The 19,099-nt window shown below is 37.9% G+C and overlaps 1 long non-coding RNA gene across 3 annotated transcripts in view; it reads right to left on the minus strand.

Annotated features, from left to right (window-relative positions):
* Positions 1 to 18,389, minus strand: part of LOC130552350 (uncharacterized) — a 49,056-nt gene extending 30,667 nt beyond the window's left edge. For all 3 annotated transcript variants that reach the window (XR_008962716.1, XR_008962717.1, XR_008962715.1), the window contains exon 1: positions 18,251 to 18,389. This is a non-coding gene — a long non-coding RNA (uncharacterized LOC130552350). The remainder of the gene's footprint in view (positions 1 to 18,250) is intronic.
* Positions 18,390 to 19,099: the final 710 nt, after the last annotated feature.

A 19,099-nucleotide genomic window follows, 5' to 3' on the forward strand; every position in this document is an offset into this window, starting at 1 on the left:
TTAGTTTAACAGTAATTTTAATAGTTTCTTAAAGGTTAAATCTGAATGTTTAGCAAATAATTATAGAGTTTAACTGTAATTATTACAACATAAACCTTTAAATTAGACAGTGCTGAACTGTAAAAAAGATGGTTATGAACCGTAATTAATACAATGTAAACCTTTAAATTAGACAGTGCTGAACTGTAAAAAAGATGGTTATGAACCGTAATTAATACAATGTAAACCTGGAATTTGACAGATATAAACTGTTTTTATAACAGCATAAACAAGTAAATTAGACAGTTATGAACCGTAAAAAAGAAAATTATCAACTGTAAAATATACGGTACAGTGGGTGCAATCCCGTAAAACCAATAACGTTGCAACCGTATTTTTTACGGTGGATTTCTGGCTACCACAGCTGCCAGTTTTTCACCGTAAATTTTATTGGCACAAAAATAATCCCATGGTCAATGGGGGGCATGAACTGTTTGGTTATAAGCATTCTTTCAAATAGCTTTCTCTGTGTTCATCAGAACAAAGACATTTATACAGATTTGCAACAACTGGAAGGTGAGGAAACGATGACAGAATTTTCATTTTTGGGTGAAGTGTGCCTTTAACCACCTGGCCAGGTAAAAGAACCCGTTGTCTTTTACTACAGACTATTCTAGGTAAAAGTAACACAGAGATCATTGGCTTTCAAAACACTCATTTCTTATACATCAGTGGATAAATCTGTGGCAGTTTTAAGTGAAGCATCAGTCAGTCTGATCTTCACCTGCAGGTAAATCAGTACCTTACATAATATTTCCACAGAGTTTTATAAGAGAGCGAATGAATGGATGACCCTGAAATAGTGTCTTGAAAACGCGTCCGTCCGTCTGCAATGTCAAAGGTGCTCTGAGACTGAATGCGGTACATAATAGCACAGGATAATGAATGAAAAAGCATCGAGATATATCTGGAGCGCTGCAGGTGATGAGACGGATGATAATGCAGCGCTAAAAACTATCCAGTGATGCCCTGACACCTTCCACATACCCAATTTCTCAGCTGCTGTGAATCAAGAATTCATTTCATGCTGTTCACGAGAGACTTTATTCCATTCAACATGGAATAACATCAACATTTAAAACCATTAGACATGACTTTCACTTTCTACATCACACCACAATGTTCCACGGAGCTGAAGTCTGTGTTGATCATTTACACAAAATCACGATGTACTGCTTCATTTCTGTATGAAACACTAAATGAGAATCAGTAACACGTCTCTCTGTCAGTCAGCCGCACCGGACTACATAAACACCTCAGCAACCATCAGAGGCAATGCCTTAGTAACCCCTAGCAACACCCTAGAAACTTTCGAACTGCTTGTAAAATAGATTTCACAAACTGCTAGGCTAGACCACGTTCTCAGTCATGAATAGAACACAGGCGTTGACTGGTCTCAGATTCGCGAGCGGGTCATTGCGGATGAATGTGCTGTAATCTCTCTGTTGAGCATGGTTGGAAGATGATGAAGCACAAACAGACAGGCAGATGCATGTGCACTTAAACAGTGACCGGGAGGAAGCACAGCATCGAGACTCAAATGATTGATGAAGTCCTTTCCACACACCTCTGCAGAAAAGCAAATGACTCGAGAAGACATGATGATGCTTTAGAGAGAGAGAGAAGCAAACGCACATTTGAACAAACTTTGCATGTTGCATATGTTTTTTATACTGTAAACCAGTGAAAACCTCTCTTCTCTCAGAGAAGAGTTTTATTGATCTGAGATCAGATGAGGCCTGACGTAAAAACACAATTCTCCATGCACATACCGGGATTTATAGACGGTTTCATCAGATGTGTGCGCCTGGCCCAAGGTTAACTTCCGGTCTGGTTATTATCATTTATAATAGTAATATAATTTATTTTATATTTAATTTAAATGCGTATTCATTTATTTTAATGTGTTGGTGTATATTAATTGTATTAAATAAAATTAAAACTACTCCACAGTTATTGATTCTTTGCGGAAGTCTACTGGAAGTTAAGTTTGGGCCACATAACGTTTGTTTATGCTGTTGCGGCTGAAACTACAAAAAATATTTAAATTTAGGGCTATATGTGGACACTGTTGACACTTTAAGAATAAAATTTAAGCAAAGTTTTAAATATGTGGCCACTGGAGAGTATTTATCAGATTAGTAAAAGAAAACCCTATAGAAATTATATTGAATTAAAAATAAGAATCCTATTTTAAATAATTTTATAGAATAATTCTATATAAAAATAAATTTTCACACAATATAAAATGATAATTATCTAAATGCATATTATATAAACAATAATAACTATATATATATATATATATATATATACATATTATAATAAATAATATATACATATAATTATTTTAGATGAATCATCATTTATCCAAAAAACACATTGCAGTAATTTAATGTACTTCTGAAAGATCAAAATTGTTTCTACAATTCTTTACTTGGCAGACTTTGCACGATTCCTACAGTACTGCATTCCAACAATTATTTTTGGAAGAAAAATCTGAGAATAAATAGGATGAAAGAGTGACACAAAGAATGTAAATGATATAAAACACCTCATAGAGAGATTACTGCACATTTAACTTTATCGCAGCTTTCATTCAGTCCGATAACAAAAAAACTTTTAGCAGCTTTTCCCAAAAACACTGCTGGAACACAAACCTCCATCTCTCTCCATCTGTCGCACGCTCTCTCTTTCTCTTCTGTGACGCGATTGGCTCACATCCAGCTCTTTGACATGAGCAAGGCTGAGGGTCTTAACCTGTCCGTCTCTCCTGGAGCTCATCCAAAGCCGCTTTAACTCTTAAGGGCTGCAGAAAATCTGCAGGTTCGGGCCCTTTCGCTGGGCTGTGTGTATCATGTTTTGTGAATTCGGTCATCCATCATTCCAAACTAATCCATCTTAACCTCCTCTTCATTTCATACATTACGTGTCAACACGCTGACCTTGACCACGCTCGCAGCACCTCCAGTGCCAATTTGGAATCAAACGGATGGTAACAGCTTTGAGCCAAACTCAACGAGAGCAGCTGGAGGGAGTCATTTAACGCTGATCTAGGAACAGCTTTATCCACACAAGCTCTTAATGTAAGTGCATATGATGGACAGCAGCGCTGGTCTCTGAGGAGTAGAAGCCGTGAAACTAATGCTCTTCATCACAATTTATCAATCCAAAGAAAAATAAATATTTCTCTCTTTATCTTACATAAAAATGAAGTACTTGCTCTGCCCATACAAGCAGCTTTTAGATAAAGTGACTTAAAGTGATACTTCAGCCATCATTTACTCACGTTCGAGTTGTTCCAAATCTGTATAAATGTCTTTGTTCTGATGAACACGGAGAAAGATATTTGGAAGAATGCTTATAACAGATTTTGCCCCCCATTGACTCCCATAGTAGGAAAAAATACAATGGTAGTCAAAGTGCCCCAGAACTGTTTGCTGTCCCACATTCTTCAAAATATCTGTCATGATTCTGCCTCATCGTGTCATGTCTTTCTTGGTCTTGTGGCAGGATCATGGCAGAGCCTCATGTTTTGTGTGGAGAGGGACATGTTATTGTTGGTTCTGACATAGCATACGCTCTCTCCGGTCTCGTCTTCGGCCCCGCCCCTCTCGTTTCCTCGTGTAGCTTTCCTTCAGTGTTTCATTCCTGACACCTGTCGCTTGTTAATTACCCTTTGTTAGTCTCGTGTTTGCTGTCTTGTGCTGGTTTGTTTTGCTTGTATTCCGTGTATGACGTTTCGTCATTTCTTGCTCTGTGGATTATCTGAGTGTTTACAGGCTGGTTCGTTCTGTCAGGATAGGACGACAGAACCCAAGCTCAGGCAGTAGGATGGTGACACAAGAACTTTATTTAACAATAAGACACAAAAACAAAACCCACAAGGGTGCAAAACAACAATAACAGGGGAAATAATAACTCGGACTCGACAGAACATAGACTAACTGAAACTGGACTTAACTAAAACAACACTTGACATGAACTATAACTATTAACAAGGGACAGGTGTCGGGAATGAAACACTGAAGGAAAGCTAAATGAGGAAACGAGAGGGGCGGGGCCGAAGACGAGACCGGAGAGAGCGTATGCTATGTCAGAACCAACAATAACATGTCGCTCTCCACACAAAACATGAGGCTCTGCCATGATCCTGCCACAAGACCAAGAAAGACATGACATGATGAGGCAGAATCATGACAATAGCTTCTTTTGTGGTCAACAGAACAAAAAAATGATAAAGTAATTTTTCCTACTATGGGAGTCAAAGGGGGCGAGATCTGTTTGGTTATACGCATTCTTCCAAATTTCTTTCTCTGTGTTCATCAGAAAATAATACAGATTTGGATCAACTGGAAGGTGAGTAAATGATGACAGAATTTTCATTTTTGGGTGAAGTATCCCTTTAATAGTGCATTCAAATTTGACGTTTGATCACATTTGATGCGTCTGTGTTTTATGACTTTAGTGCTGCTAACACACCTCTCCACAAAACCTAAACCACACAAAACCCACCACAATCTTACAAGCACAACACATTCAATCAAACTCAAATGAGCACAGCGGAAGCGTACTCTTAACACACAGATGGTATTAATAATAAAAATGAAGTGATGTACTCATAAGGAAACAATTGCTACTGTTGAAAATTACTAATAAAACACTCTGAGATTTATTTAGTCTTACCGTATGAAATGAAAGTAATTCCCGGAGAGGTTCTCTTCTAAATCATTCCCCATAATACCTGTTCAGGACATTCATTGGCTTTGGATACAGACGGCGTCAGGGATTTTTCTAGGTGAACAGTCACTGTTATTAAACGCTTTCGGTTTCATTATAAAGACTTGTGAGGGATTTTCACATATCAAAAAAGTTTTCTGCAGCGCATTCAGTTTTTCTCATTCATTCTCAGAACGGATTTCTCTGAAGAAACTAAACAGATAATCATGTGGTGTTAGGATGGCAAAACAAGCTAAATCAGCTATTAAAGAGAATTTCTCATATCCTTTGTTATTGATGTCAAAGTCTAATGAAAAACCAACTCTACGGCGCTGCACGTTTACAATTGTGTCTGAGTTGTTTTTTATTTGAGTTTTGTTTCATATCACACAAGCTGTTCATGTTGGCATCGTTTGGTTTCTACCAAGAACACCTGCCAAAACACCTCAGAGACAGGACCAATTTCAACATCAACAGAAAAACAAAACTAAGTGATTTGAGCCGAAAATCCTATTTGTTTCACCATCTTAACTATGAAGGATTGATGATTAGTCGCTTCGCTGCTGTTCGGACACTTATCAGAACACATCCTCAACCCATTTTTAGGTCACGGGTGTCTTACCAAGAATCAAGTCTCAAACGAGTCAGACGTGTATTGTTTTTTGACTTCAATTAGAACGTCTGGCAGTGAATCCTCTGTAGGCAGCGTGTCTGGTGGTGTGTACGGTCTAATGGGTGAGAATAGACTAATACACGTGACGACAGAGAAAAAGTTCTTTCCTTGAAAACAGTCGTGACGAGGTGAATCAAGTCCTGACAATGATAATAAGATCGTTTCTCAGGTGCTAAAACTGTCGCTGTTTTTTCTTTACTTGCAAAGTGTAACTTTCCCCTTCTCTCGAGGTTTGAGAAAACTTTCATCATTGGAGTACACGCTGACTGAAAAAAAATACAAAATTTGTGTTTGGAAATGTGAAAAAAAGGCACGTAGGTGCGGTACAAAGGGAAAAAGAAAATCGACTAGTGTTCTTCTGAGATGCACCCATGGTTTTGAGGAACGTGTGTCTGTCTGTGTGTGCGAAGAAAAATATCTACATATCTATAAATATTTAAATCAGCCAGCTTCACTTGTACTTTTCTGTAAAATATCGCAGTCAAACGCTCGAGGTTTCAATTCTACAAACAAACTACAAAGACAACAAAATAAAAGCATCCTCTGATGTCACATCAGAACATTGATCTGAGATTTTAAAGGTCTTCTCACTCGACCTCTCGTGTTCTTGCTCACCGCAGTCACATCTGAAGCAGATGAAAAGATATGAGCATCACATTGATGTGACACGTCACTTTACAGCCCAAAGAAGAAAGCCAACATATTTACTTTTATATACTTATAATAGACTAATCTATATTTTAATCATTTGTCAGGAGGGCAAAGATTTGAAAATGATTTGAGATGTAATTAATAAATAAAGATAATAGGCTATGAATGTGGTCCTGAATATTATCTATTATATCTGCATTCAAAACAACCCACATGAAAATACTGTAAAGCACTCAACTGTTAACTGATGTAAATTGTAGTATTCTGTAGTATTAATGACTACACTTTGTTAATGTATACTTACGCATTATGTATGATGAGCTGTAGTAAACGGTAGTATATTTTGCTTTGGTGTACTTTAATATTTTCTGTGGTTCAAAACACTAGAGTATCTAGGATATTTACTACAGTAAATACTTGAGCAAACTACAGCGTTTTTACATGCCCACGTGGGTTTGGAAGAACACGAGGTAGACTAAGTAATTAAAGAAACATTTCGTATGGCAAGCACATTTGTGGCCAATCCTTTAGCGAGAATAACAACTTTGTGTATTTCATAGATCCGAAGAGCTTTCAATAAGGAGAGAATGTGAAGTTCAGCATGAGAGAATGGAGAAGTGCAGTAATAAAACAGAAGATTTGAGTGAAATTAAATAAACCACTCAGTTTACCCATCCAAAACAGGTGAAAAGTATCGAGAATAAAAATGTCTTGCTGTTATTTCCCAATGGCTGCACTCAACACTTAGACATGTAATGAGAGATAAATTAAAAACATTTCTCCTGTTTATGAGAGCGCATCTCAACACACACATTACATTTACATTACAGCACTTCACAAAAAAACTCAACAGACGCACGCACGCTATCAGACCAGGTGCTTTTAGAAATAAGAATAAAAGCTTTTTGTTAACAACTGCCTGATGCCGGATAAAAGTCTAATTCATCATTTATTCTGGAAATGCTCACAACAGAAACGATCAAATAAGACCTGTTGATCAACCCTAATTCACCTACTTTTACAGTATGTACTAAATATACAAATATAGGTACACGAAATTAGAAAAAAATCCAAGATTTTGCATCACACGATTGTTTGACAACCACCTGAAATCTTTATTAAGTGCAGCATCACTAAACTCCTCCCTCTCGCTGTGAATTGTGGGTAATATCAGCCTTTTGAGTGTTCATGGATCCTCACTTCCAAATCTCCTCAGAAACAGCAAATCATCTGTGTACTTTACGTGTACTCATTTCAACAATACTATGATTTGGGACGGTCATTCTTATTTAAGATGGATAGTATGCAGGACGCAAGACAATTTACAGCAGTAAACAAAAACATCCAAGATGGCACCGGGATTATTAAAAAAACGTTATATGTTTCAATCAAAAAGTTTTAAATAGATATTAAATGTGTGACGTAAAAGAATGTGTGTGGTGTCTGTATTAACACTAAGGTTTTATTTCCGAAGTCAGTAAATTCTCTTATTGGTTTTAGTTTGTGTGTAGTTTATATTTTCAGCATGATCACTCGTGCATGCATAGCAAATACTAGAAAGACCACACAGCTGCACATCACAGCATCAATCCACAGGACTGACCTAATCTCATGTGAACAGAATTTCAACACAATTCAACAGCATTAGACCGTGTCATCGAATTCAAAGTGATCATCTAAAAATGAATACTCTCATTCACTCGCCCTATCACTGCACATCTGAGCACAATTTGAGAGATTTTTGAGGTCTCAATAGCAAATGGAGCCAGAGTCAGTTCTTCGTTTAATCTCATCTCTGTCTCGAAGAACTCACTGAGACGTATAACCTGTGCAGGACATGCTGCAATGATGCTGAATGAGCCGTGTTTCCCATAGACTTTTGGAAGATTGCAAAATATAAACTCTGTGATAAACAAAGGTTTATGATGTTTACACGTTTTGTCTATCAAGATAATCTTTACCAATGAACACGACATTTGTTGCCTTTGAAGCCGAAATACAATCGGCAGAAGTAGAAAGCTAACACGATGCTATAAACAGACTACACTTAAGGTCGCTCGATATCAACGTCACCACCACCAACTCTTTCAAACTTGATTAAAAATGTGTTTCCTGGTAAGTAATTACTCCGTGAATGAAGCCGCATCTACGTTTTAAGAGATTTTTGCCCATGTTGCATTATTTGTGAGCTTTATATGCGTGATGACGCCTAACGTCCCCACCAAAGGAAGTAGTCGCTTTTAGCAACTTGTTAGCAACCGCCGTTTTTAAGACACAATAAGGCTTTCAAAAAATCACGAACGGGTTATAATTGGTGTTATAATAAACCGCTCAAAATTTTGAGAGGTTTTGTTTACCACAGACCTTATTTCAGGCAAATTAACAAAAACCCATTCGAAAAACCCATAGACTTTGGGGCGATGGAACCGGAAGTACCAAAATGCTAACTCGCTTCCGGGTTTTGCATATAAAAATACGTCATCTCTGAGATACTCAATTAAAATAAAACGCATACAGAGAAGGTCTTGTGGAATGAGAGACTGTTGGCTTTTCTTCCGTGCAGAGTCCCCGGAGCCCTGAACATTCCCTCTTCAATTCATTTCCAGCAGCATCTCTGAAAGAGATCATAAACTCAAAGCACTTCACATGTGAATGTCACACCTCTCTCTCTCACCGCTGATGGATTCTCTGCATTATTTATTCAAGTTATTATTCACATAAACAGGGTAATACATCAACATGCAACAAAATATCGAGTATGAAACATTTACAGTGATTTTATCACGGTTAAGTGATGTTGTTAGAGAGACACAGCAAAGAGGAGTGGGTAAAAAAAATAAATCACGGCGATGCTTAACCTTGAGTGATTTAAGACTTTAAACAACACCAGCTATCATCATGTAACGTAAGACATCAACGCTGTATTAAAAAACATTCTGTACTCGTCCTCGTGTCGCTCTGAACGCTCATTGATTTTGCAATGTTTAGAATTAAATGCAATTGTAAATAGAAAAGGTGAGAATCACTTCTGTCTGCTTCTCAAAGCACCTGAAATATAACTATAAAAAAGTTTTATAGTGATCTTTTGATAACACTTTACAAAAAGGTTGCATTTGTATTCATTACTTACTTTCTTTAGTTATTAAGTTGTTCATTTCCACATGAATACAGTCTACTACAGAAGTGTTTTTGGAGTGCATTGGTTGTTTTATCTGTGGGTTAAGAGATAAAACTCTTGAGTTCATTTTCTGAGTTGAATTGATAACACTTCTCACATGACGCCTTCTCACATGCCGCAACCTTATTAAGAGTTAAAGCATCTTTTTTCCCCAATTACTTTCCGGAAGTCCCTACACAATTTTAAACAAATTTCAGACATCGCTTAATGCCAGTGGAGTGATTCCTAAGTCCCAAAGCCACAGATAACATTCATCTCATCAGACTCCACCACAAAGAGCTGAAGATCAATGAGAGCCAATTAAAGAACTCTTCTTTATTTAAAAGCCCTGCGTCTCCAGCATGACACCGACTGACTCATTTCTCACGCAACTACACACTGTTCTGAGGATGACCTGAGAATATATTACACTAAAACTAAATGAACATTTCTATTTTATGTGCAGGCGAGGCGATACGTTTGAGAACCTGGATCTAAAAAATGAGTGCTATGTGGAGCCGAGTGCAGGTGGAGCCGATGTTGAATATTAACTTTAAACAATCTGTTCTACATTTCATTTGATCAATCTGAAGACTTGCAAAATCAATTAAGTTCAATTGAGTTTTATTTATATAGCGCATTTCACAATGTTTCATTGTTTCAAAGCAGCTTTACAGAAAGACAAAAACAAACAAATGTTAGTATTAGTATTAAAATAAAATAACAATGAAGCTGTAGTTCATTTACTTATAAACAAGAGATAATACTGGAATGCATCATATGTATGCTTTGCTGAAAATGTGCATTTTTAATCTAGATTTAAATTGGGAGAGTGTGTCTGACCCTCGAATAGTATCAGGAAGGCTATTCCAGAGTTTAGGTGCCCTTTAGTGGATTTAGTTATTCTAGGTACTATCAGAAGTCTGGAGTTTTATGATCGTAAAGAGCGTGATGGGTTGTAGCGTGATAGAAGCTCTGTTAGATAAGCAGGAGCTCAAGTGATTAGAAGTACTTTATAGTCTGTCGGTAGCCAGTGTAGGGATGATATAATTGGTGTTATGTGGTGCAATTTTCTATAAGAACTCTCTATAAGTAAATAAATTCTATTTGAACTAACTGTAATTCATTTAATGATGATGCAGGACAACCACTATGTAGTGAATTACAATAATCAAGTCTTAAAGTCATAAATGCATGAACCTGTTTTTCTGCATCAGAAATACACAGAATATTCCGCCGTTTGGCAATGTTTCTAAGATGGAAGAAGGCTGGTTTTGTGACGTTTGAGATGAGGTTTTCAAAAGACAGGTTGCTGTCCAATGTAACGCCAAGGTCTTTAACTATATTTGCTGAGGTGAGGCATCCTTCTATTTGCAAGTTGTAATCTGTATTATTCTGCTTACAGGTCTGATAAGTAATATCTCTGTCTTATCTGAATTTAGCAGAAGATAATTACTAGTCATCCACTGTTTTATGTTCTGAACGCACTCTTCCAGTTTTGTAAATTTTGAGGATCTGGTCAGTCTAGATGAAATGTGTAGCTGAGTATCATCTGCATAGCTATGGAAACTAATTCCGTGTTTTCTAATAATGTAACCTTGGGGTAGCATGTATATAGAGAATAGCAAGGGCCCTAAAACCTATCCTTGAGGTAATCCATTGTGTACTGGAATTTGATTTGATGATTTCCCATTTAAATGAACAAACTGATATCGGTCGGATAAATATAATCTGAACCATTGTAAGGCTCGTCCCTGAATACCAATATAATTCTTTAAGCGATCTAGCAGTATAGCATGATCTACGGTATCGAATGCGGCACTAAGGTCAAGTAAAACTAGTAGTGAAAAGCAGCCTTGGTCTGATGCTAGGAGTAGGTCATTTGTAATTTTAACAAGTGCTGTTTCCGTGCTATGATGTGGCCTAAAGCCCGACTGAAACTTTTCGTGTAGATCCTTTTTTTGTAGGAAAGAGCACTGATACACAGCTGATATTGGTTCATAGGGCAGACTTAAAGGTTTAGCATTAACTATCTTTTCTCTAATGTTTTCAATTTTCTCTGTGAAATATAGCATGAAGTCATTACTTCTTAGGTGAGCTGGAATATTCTGATCAGGTGGTGTCTGCTTATTTGTTAGGGTAGCAACCATTCTAAATAAAAACCTTGGAGGTTCCGGAGGTGCTCAGCCCTAGCCGATTTCATTGCCTTTTTGTAACAGGACATACTATCTAACCACAATTCTAAAAACCTGTAGTTTTGTTCGTCTCAATTTGCATCTAATTTACATGTTTATCTCTTAAGGGCAAGTGTGGTGCTATTATACCTAGGTGCTATGTTTTTCTCTCTAACCTGTTTAAATTTGATGGGTGCCACAGTATGTAATGTATTTAAGAATATGCTCATAGTACTAGTGACTTCTTCGAGGTCACGTGTGTTTAAGGGTGCACTAAGTAGTTGGGACAGGTCGGGCAGGTTATCAGTCAATCTTTTTTTAGAGGTTGGGATAATTGTTCTGCCCTGTCGATAACGCGGAGCGATGCGGCCTTCAATTCCAATATGCATTTTACACGACACTAGGTAGTGATCGGAGACATCATTACTTAGAGAAAGGATCTCGCTAAGATCGAGTCCATGTGATATAACTAGGTCTATGATTAAAGCGATGGGTGGGTTTGTTAATGTTTTGCTTGACCCCAAGTTCAATAAATCTATGAATGAAATTCTATAAACTCCAAAAGCATCACTTGCGTTATCAACATGAATGTTGAAATCTCCAGCAATTAGTGCTTTGTCAGCATGAACCAACAGGTCTGACCAAGTCTGCAAACTATTTTAGAAAATCAGCGTAGGGGCCTGTACACAGTGGCCAAAACGAGAGACAGTAATGGTTTTTGTCTTATATCTGGAAGAGGGACTTTAAGAACAAGCGCTTCAAATGACTTAAACCTGCATCCTGTTGATTGATTAACATTAAGAATATTTCTATAGATTTTTGCAACACCGCCTCCATGACCAACCGAACGGGGTTCATGCTTATAATGAGATATTAGATACTCCACCCACTCACTCGAAATATAAATACACCGAATACTATAAGCAATCTAAACATAAGACACACATAGTGATATTAAATTCATTATATATAATGAATTACATTGCTTGTCAGGGAAAAAATGGATAAGACAGGCCGTTCAAATGGAACTAGTGAGAACTGCACTGAACAGCCAACAGATCACAGCACAATACAGTATATACAGTATATGATAGATGAGCCCTTACATGGAAAGAATAGTTCATCTGAACTCTCAATACAGGTCGAGGGCACTGCTCTAGTACAGTATTACAAGCTCATATAAACATGAGAAATGTGAAGACATGGCCCTGAACATACATGACCTAACAGTTTCTTCAGGTTTGGTGTGTGTTCACCTCAATCTACAGTATATCAGAAAGATCCATACACTACACTGATGTTTCACAGAAAAACAGCCAGAAGTCATTTAAGCCCACAGCCCTGAATCTTACATCCCATTCCTGTAGCTCAATTTACAGAGTATTGTGTTAGCAACATGAAGGTCACGGGTTCTATCCTAAACAACACACAGACTGATCAAATCAAAATGGTGTAGACCAAATGCACCATAAACCAGATGGAATATATAAATGGTGGATGATACGTGAAAGAACTCAACATAAATTTCTCAATATTTCTCAGAGACATTTCGTTAACAATCATTAATAAATCAAAACTTTTAATGGATGACTGATTCATTTCAGAGACATTATTTTGAGGTTGAAAAAACAGTGAAGTGTTGCTTTAATGCAGGAGAAATATATAAACCGCTTCTCTGTGTTTTGCTTTAAGTACAGATATCTCTCTATCAAAGCAAAGCAGATATATATATATTTAGGGCTTAAGGCCTGGATCAACAACTAAACTTAGACAGGCTGCTAAATTCTAGTTTTTATTTTCAACTTGAAAAGTTTCAACCTTATACAAAGTTTTAACAACCTACACTCTTTTACTACAGTAATCATAGTTTAATAATGGTATTTGTGACATAAACGGTGATCAATCTGTCAAAAATACCACAGTTACTACAGTTTTACTATAATAAAACCATGGTTAATTTTCATAAGAGACGATTCCCCTTTGGTTCTGAGAAACGAGTCACATTTGATTAAAGTCACATTCTATAACATCATGTCTTAGGACTGTATTTGTTTTGTGTTGAACACACATAATAAGTCATGACTCCGTGTTTATATTATGGGACGGATCAACACTGTGATTTAATTGCTTACCGACCTGTCTGTGCAGTTACATGTGATCGGGATGACATGGTAAACATCTCTCCTATAGCCACCGGCAGGGTTTAATTGAGGAGTTTGTGATGACGCCTGTGGGCTTGACCAGAAGAATCAGTCTGAGAAGTGAACAGGCTCTGAACGGGGAATATGATCTCATCAGGTGCTTAATAACTACTCGCATATTCTGAGCTCATCATCACTGCATGCTGGAAGCTCTCCGAGGGTCTCAACAGGGGCGGTGTGAAGCGTTATAACTTCTCGAGAGTGATTGAAGAGATGAACGGCAGACCGACATTCACATTTATCTCAAATCTTAGCTCAAGACTAGCAAAAGCTCTCTGGATCGCCTTATTTCTTCATACGGGGTGGAGCGGTGAAAGATGCACCCGTCTGTCTGACAGCGCTGCCCTCCACATGGTAAACAGCGGCCTGACAATCTACGCTGGGTAATTGGGTTCAACCGCTAGCTTTTCTTTATCCATTATGATGCCTTTTCCGGCCCAATGGACCATGTAAAAACTCTGCAGCCAAATGCTCGATCAAACACGATCTCACCATCCAACTTGGCAATACCACAATCACTCCTTCCAAAACAGCCAGGAACCTCGGAGTCCTATTTGATGAACAGCTGTCCTTCAATGATCACATTGCAAAGATAACGCGGTCATGCCGAAATACCTTATTCAACATTAGAAAGGTCAGACCCTATCTCACTGAGCATGCGGCACAACTCCTTGTCGGACTACTTGCTGGTCTTCCTGCAAAGGCTATCAAACCACTTCAGCTGGTTCAGAACGCAGCAGCACGACTTGTCTTCCAACAGCCCAAAAGGGCTCATGTGACGCCTCTTTTTATCTCCCTCCACTGGCTACCGGGTGAAGCCTGTGTTAGATTCAAGTCACTAATGCTTGCCTACAGGACTATCACCGGCATACTTTCACACCCTCCTACACCCCATCAAGATCCCTGCGTTCAGCAAACTAGCGGCGTCTTGTGTTGCCTTCTCATAAGGGCAGTACATGGCTTTCCCGCTCATTCTCCTTCACAACTCCTTCCTGGTGGAACATCCGTCCTAACTCGGTCCGGTCAACCACATCTCTCACAACATTCCAAAACCCATCTCTTCTGTGAATACTTGACAGAAAAATGAGAAAAAAAGGAAATAATAATAATTATAAAAAAATAAAAACACTAAACCCTCTCTCTTTCTCTCAACAGCTTTTGTTGAAACTAGTAACTTTGTATTAGCACCCATTGTATTATTGCTCCTGTATGACATATCGCTTATTGCTCCCTGAACTCTCTGTAAGTCGCTTTGGATAAAAGCGTCTGCTAAATGACTAAATGTAAAGTAATACTGATCAATTGATTCATCAATGTGTCGCATTGATGGGGACCATGCAAAGGGCATTATCAGCAGCACCTCACCAAAAGGCATCTTTCACCCAGGAAAATGGATGTGATGAAAGTGGGACACACACCTCATGAGATGTCTCTCTGATAATGGCTAGGAAAGGTAAGTATGCTGTGTAATCATCTATCCCCCAAACACAGAGGATGCCTACCCGACGAACCAGTGATACCTCAGACCTCCTTTCCTCTGTTCATACTCTTGACTGCTTCCCCCCGTCATGCATTAGGCATGGGAAATGTCCTATTGGGCAATTCAACTGTGCTGAAATAGTGGGATTATAACACCTTGTCCTATTAAGCGAATCTGGATTTACAGTAACGTGTCAAAAATATAATCTTTACATGTCTCTCATTGTACATTTAAGGGGGGGTGCCACAGTGTTTCATGCATTCTGACTTTTTTACAATGTTAAACGTGCTGGCTTCTCATGCTTGACATGGTCAACTTGTCAAAAACGAGTTGAACGTAGTATTTCTGTGCTCGATACACTCCCCCAGCGTTCGTATAGGTTTCGGAATGTCTTTTCCGAACATGAAATTCCATTACATAACAACTTTTCTTAGTCCCTTATTGGACAATTCTCCCAGAAAAGCATGCCCACGCGTCAACCAGGGAGAGCAGGAGAAGGAGCATGCGCACACATCAACCAGCTGTAACAAGAGAGAGAGAGAGCACTGCGTTCGCGAAGTTTAGCTGTGTTTGTTTGTTCACTGCATTTGGGTGATGAATGTTCTATAAACGGTGGATATAACGCTAGATTTGTAGATGAAACTGATAGATGGCGCAGTCCCAGCGCTAAAAGATGCCGGTCATGAACCGCATGAACCACGGTCATGTCAATCTAAGTCATAAGCCTGTGTTTTGTTGGCAATCGGCGTGTGCGTCCATAAATTACACAACACAAACTTATAGTGCATCAACAGTTATGCAGGGATCATGCGACGATGTATTGTGTGCTCGTGCTTTAGTTCTGCCCCCTGAACGCGCTCATGGCTCACCTGTTTTCGGAAATAATCGTACAGCTGTATATGTCTTTTATAAATGTGATCAAACGAAATACTCTTCAAAGATACGAAGTATGCAATACTACTCTATATGTACTCAAGATTAAAATGAGATTGGCTGGTAACAAACTGCGTGTGTTACCTCCGCTTTACGTGTAAAACTAAGGGACAGAACTGACTTTAGTCGGAGCCTGTGGCCATGTGGATTGCGCTTCGAGCGACCAGAGTTTGAGTCCTTCCCCGAATCTGCAACCCCTCTCCTCCCCGTCACTTCCAGTATGTCTATACTGTCCTGTCAAAAATAAATGACTATCTCTGGAAATCTTGCAAACAACCCAGAATCCATCTCTCATTAGTACAAACTAATGTTGTTTTAAACTGTCCGAGCATTCATTCATCAGACAAAGCTGTGTGTGCTGTGTTGTGCTTGTTAAGTATCCAAAATCTATAATAACCGCAATATTGCTGATGGCCACAATTAAAATAATAACCGTCTGAAAGAAACTCTTGAGACCAACAAAACATTTTATAACACAATCAACTCATGACTCTTACAACCTTCATCACGTTGAAATAAAGTCCGAGTTTTGTAACTTTAGTCCATGTTTGCTGGCGTTAAGATGATCTATATGGTATGTTTGATGCCGACAAAATTAACTGTTATCAGATATATTCCAAACCAGACTAATCTCACAGGAATGTATGAGATGGCTAATTCTTACGATTTGAATGGCACAAAAACACACAATAATTAAAAAATAGGCCATAATGAAACCTCATCCTCTAAACTTACCGTCACTGCCGGAGGCCGCAGCAAATCAAACTAATGAGATCATACAAATTCAGATGAAATAACCTCATAAAATACTTAGGGATTGGCATGAGATTGTTTTTTCCGAACGGACTCCCTCATTTAAAAAACCTGAAACACTGACAATACACAGGCATTAAGCAAACATAGACTTTATAGCTAATAAAATATGTTTCATTATACTTTATAGACTGTTAATTTTCAGAGTTTGGTTATAATATAACAATTTATTTTATTATTTACATTAACATTAACCATGTTCATATTTTATTGTATTAAATTTAATTGATCAAATTTAATCAAGAGTTATAGATTTGTAAGGGTGGTTCCGCTATATAGTGGTTCAGGCTATAGGGATGCCGAAATGACTAAAGAAACGTTAACAGCAAGATGGTATAAAACTGTGTATTTCTTGTCAAATTCCACCCTTCTGCAACTTATACCAATGACAGAAATACGCGCAGTGATTATAGCTATATATGTGGGAGAGCGTTGCTATAACATGACTATATTGTATTGCAATATGGAGCGTTTAAATATTAACATTAAACCAACACTAGTCTGCAGATTTGTAAATGAAAGTATTTAATAACAGACTTAAATTGATGTTACATGTAAAACGGTTACAAAGTAAATGCATAAAATTGTAAATAATACAACTAGCAGTTTCCAAATGTATGTGATATTACCTGAGATGATAGAAAAGAAAAGAGAGAAAGTATAGAAGGAGAATAAGAGCCAGAGCTCCCGGAGAGGACATCCAGCGAGGAGAGAAGAGAAAGAGCCCAGAGCTTATCTTACATTTCCTTCTTATCCTTTCCTTGACCATGTGACTAAACTAACACGGTACATTCAAATATACCAATCAGGGCCACCTTTTATCCCCACTGTACTGGACCCATGTATAAAGATGTCACGGTCTCACATCTCCACACCACTCAACATCTTCTTCATCCGTCTGCTGAATTCTACAAGTCACAATTTCAATGTTTTCTGCGTACTTTGGTCTGAATAAAATGGCGCCATTGGAAAGTGAATATTTCAACAAAATCAGAAGTGCAAGAAATCTTCAGCCCTGATTCTCTAATGGACTCAAACATTTCCCACCGTGCGGCGTGCGATTGCGTTTACATTGATGCATTCGTACGCTTTCATCAAAAGAAACTTTAAGTGCAGTCAATCTACATTTGATCAGTTTGTGTGCTCTGGGAATCAAGCCCCTGACCTTTGTGCCGCTAACACATCACTCACCAATTGAGCTACAGAAACACCAGAATTACACTGATGCGCTGCGGAGACGTACACGAGCACTCAAAACGCAAATACAACCCTTCACATCGGAAAACAGCTTATGTGTGAGTGCTTTCTTTGTATCAATACAGAAGCAGAAGTGTCGCAGAGCAGCTCTCGTGTAAGCATTAGCATGCTAACAGTCCCCTGAAGAGATCTCGAGAAACTTCTGTCTCTGACCTGCTCTTCAGACGATTCACTGACCCTGGAACTGCTTCAATAAAGATGATCGTTATCCTTCCTCTTCATCTGATGGAGATACAACATGATTTCTGGAGCGTTTCTTGAACAAGCACATCACACGCCCTTCATCTCTCGCTCTCTTCTGCTCACGTCTGAAATACTACTTGTTGCCAAATGGCATTTCTTAATAGCCATGTTTTCTAAATTAGTTTTGGCTCACAGGAGGATATTGTCAACAAGCAGATGTCCTCTGTACATATTTACATGCATAGTGGGATCTACAGAAGTCTTGATTCATTATTCTCTCATCTCATCTTAATTCATCAAGAGTCCTTACGTTCTTTCCTTCACACCAAGGACAATAATGAGAACAACTGAAGAAGAATGTCAAAACCAACTATTCTATTCTATTCTAATTTACTATTCTGTTCTGTTCTGTTCTATTCCGTTCAATTCTATTCGATTCTATTCTAGACTATTCTATTCTATTCTGTTCTATTCTAGACTATTCTATTCTATTTTATTCTAATTTACTATTCTGTTCTGTTCTGTTCTATTCTATTCTATTCTATTCTATTCTAGACTATTCTATTCTATTCTATTCTATTCTAATTTACTATTCTGTTCTGTTCTGTTCTGTTCTATTCTATTCTATTCTAGACTATTCTATTCTATTCTATTCTATTCTATTCTAGACTATTCTATTCTATTCTATTCTAATTTACTATTCTGTTCTGTTCTGTTCTATTCTATTCTATTCTATTCTATTCTAATTTACTATTCTGTTCTGTTCTATTCTATTCTATTCTATTCTAATTTACTATTCTGTTCTGTTCTGTTCTGTTC

This window comes from Triplophysa rosa, linkage group LG4, assembly GCF_024868665.1.
Source record: "Triplophysa rosa linkage group LG4, Trosa_1v2, whole genome shotgun sequence".
Lineage (NCBI taxonomy): Eukaryota > Metazoa > Chordata > Actinopteri > Cypriniformes > Nemacheilidae > Triplophysa > Triplophysa rosa.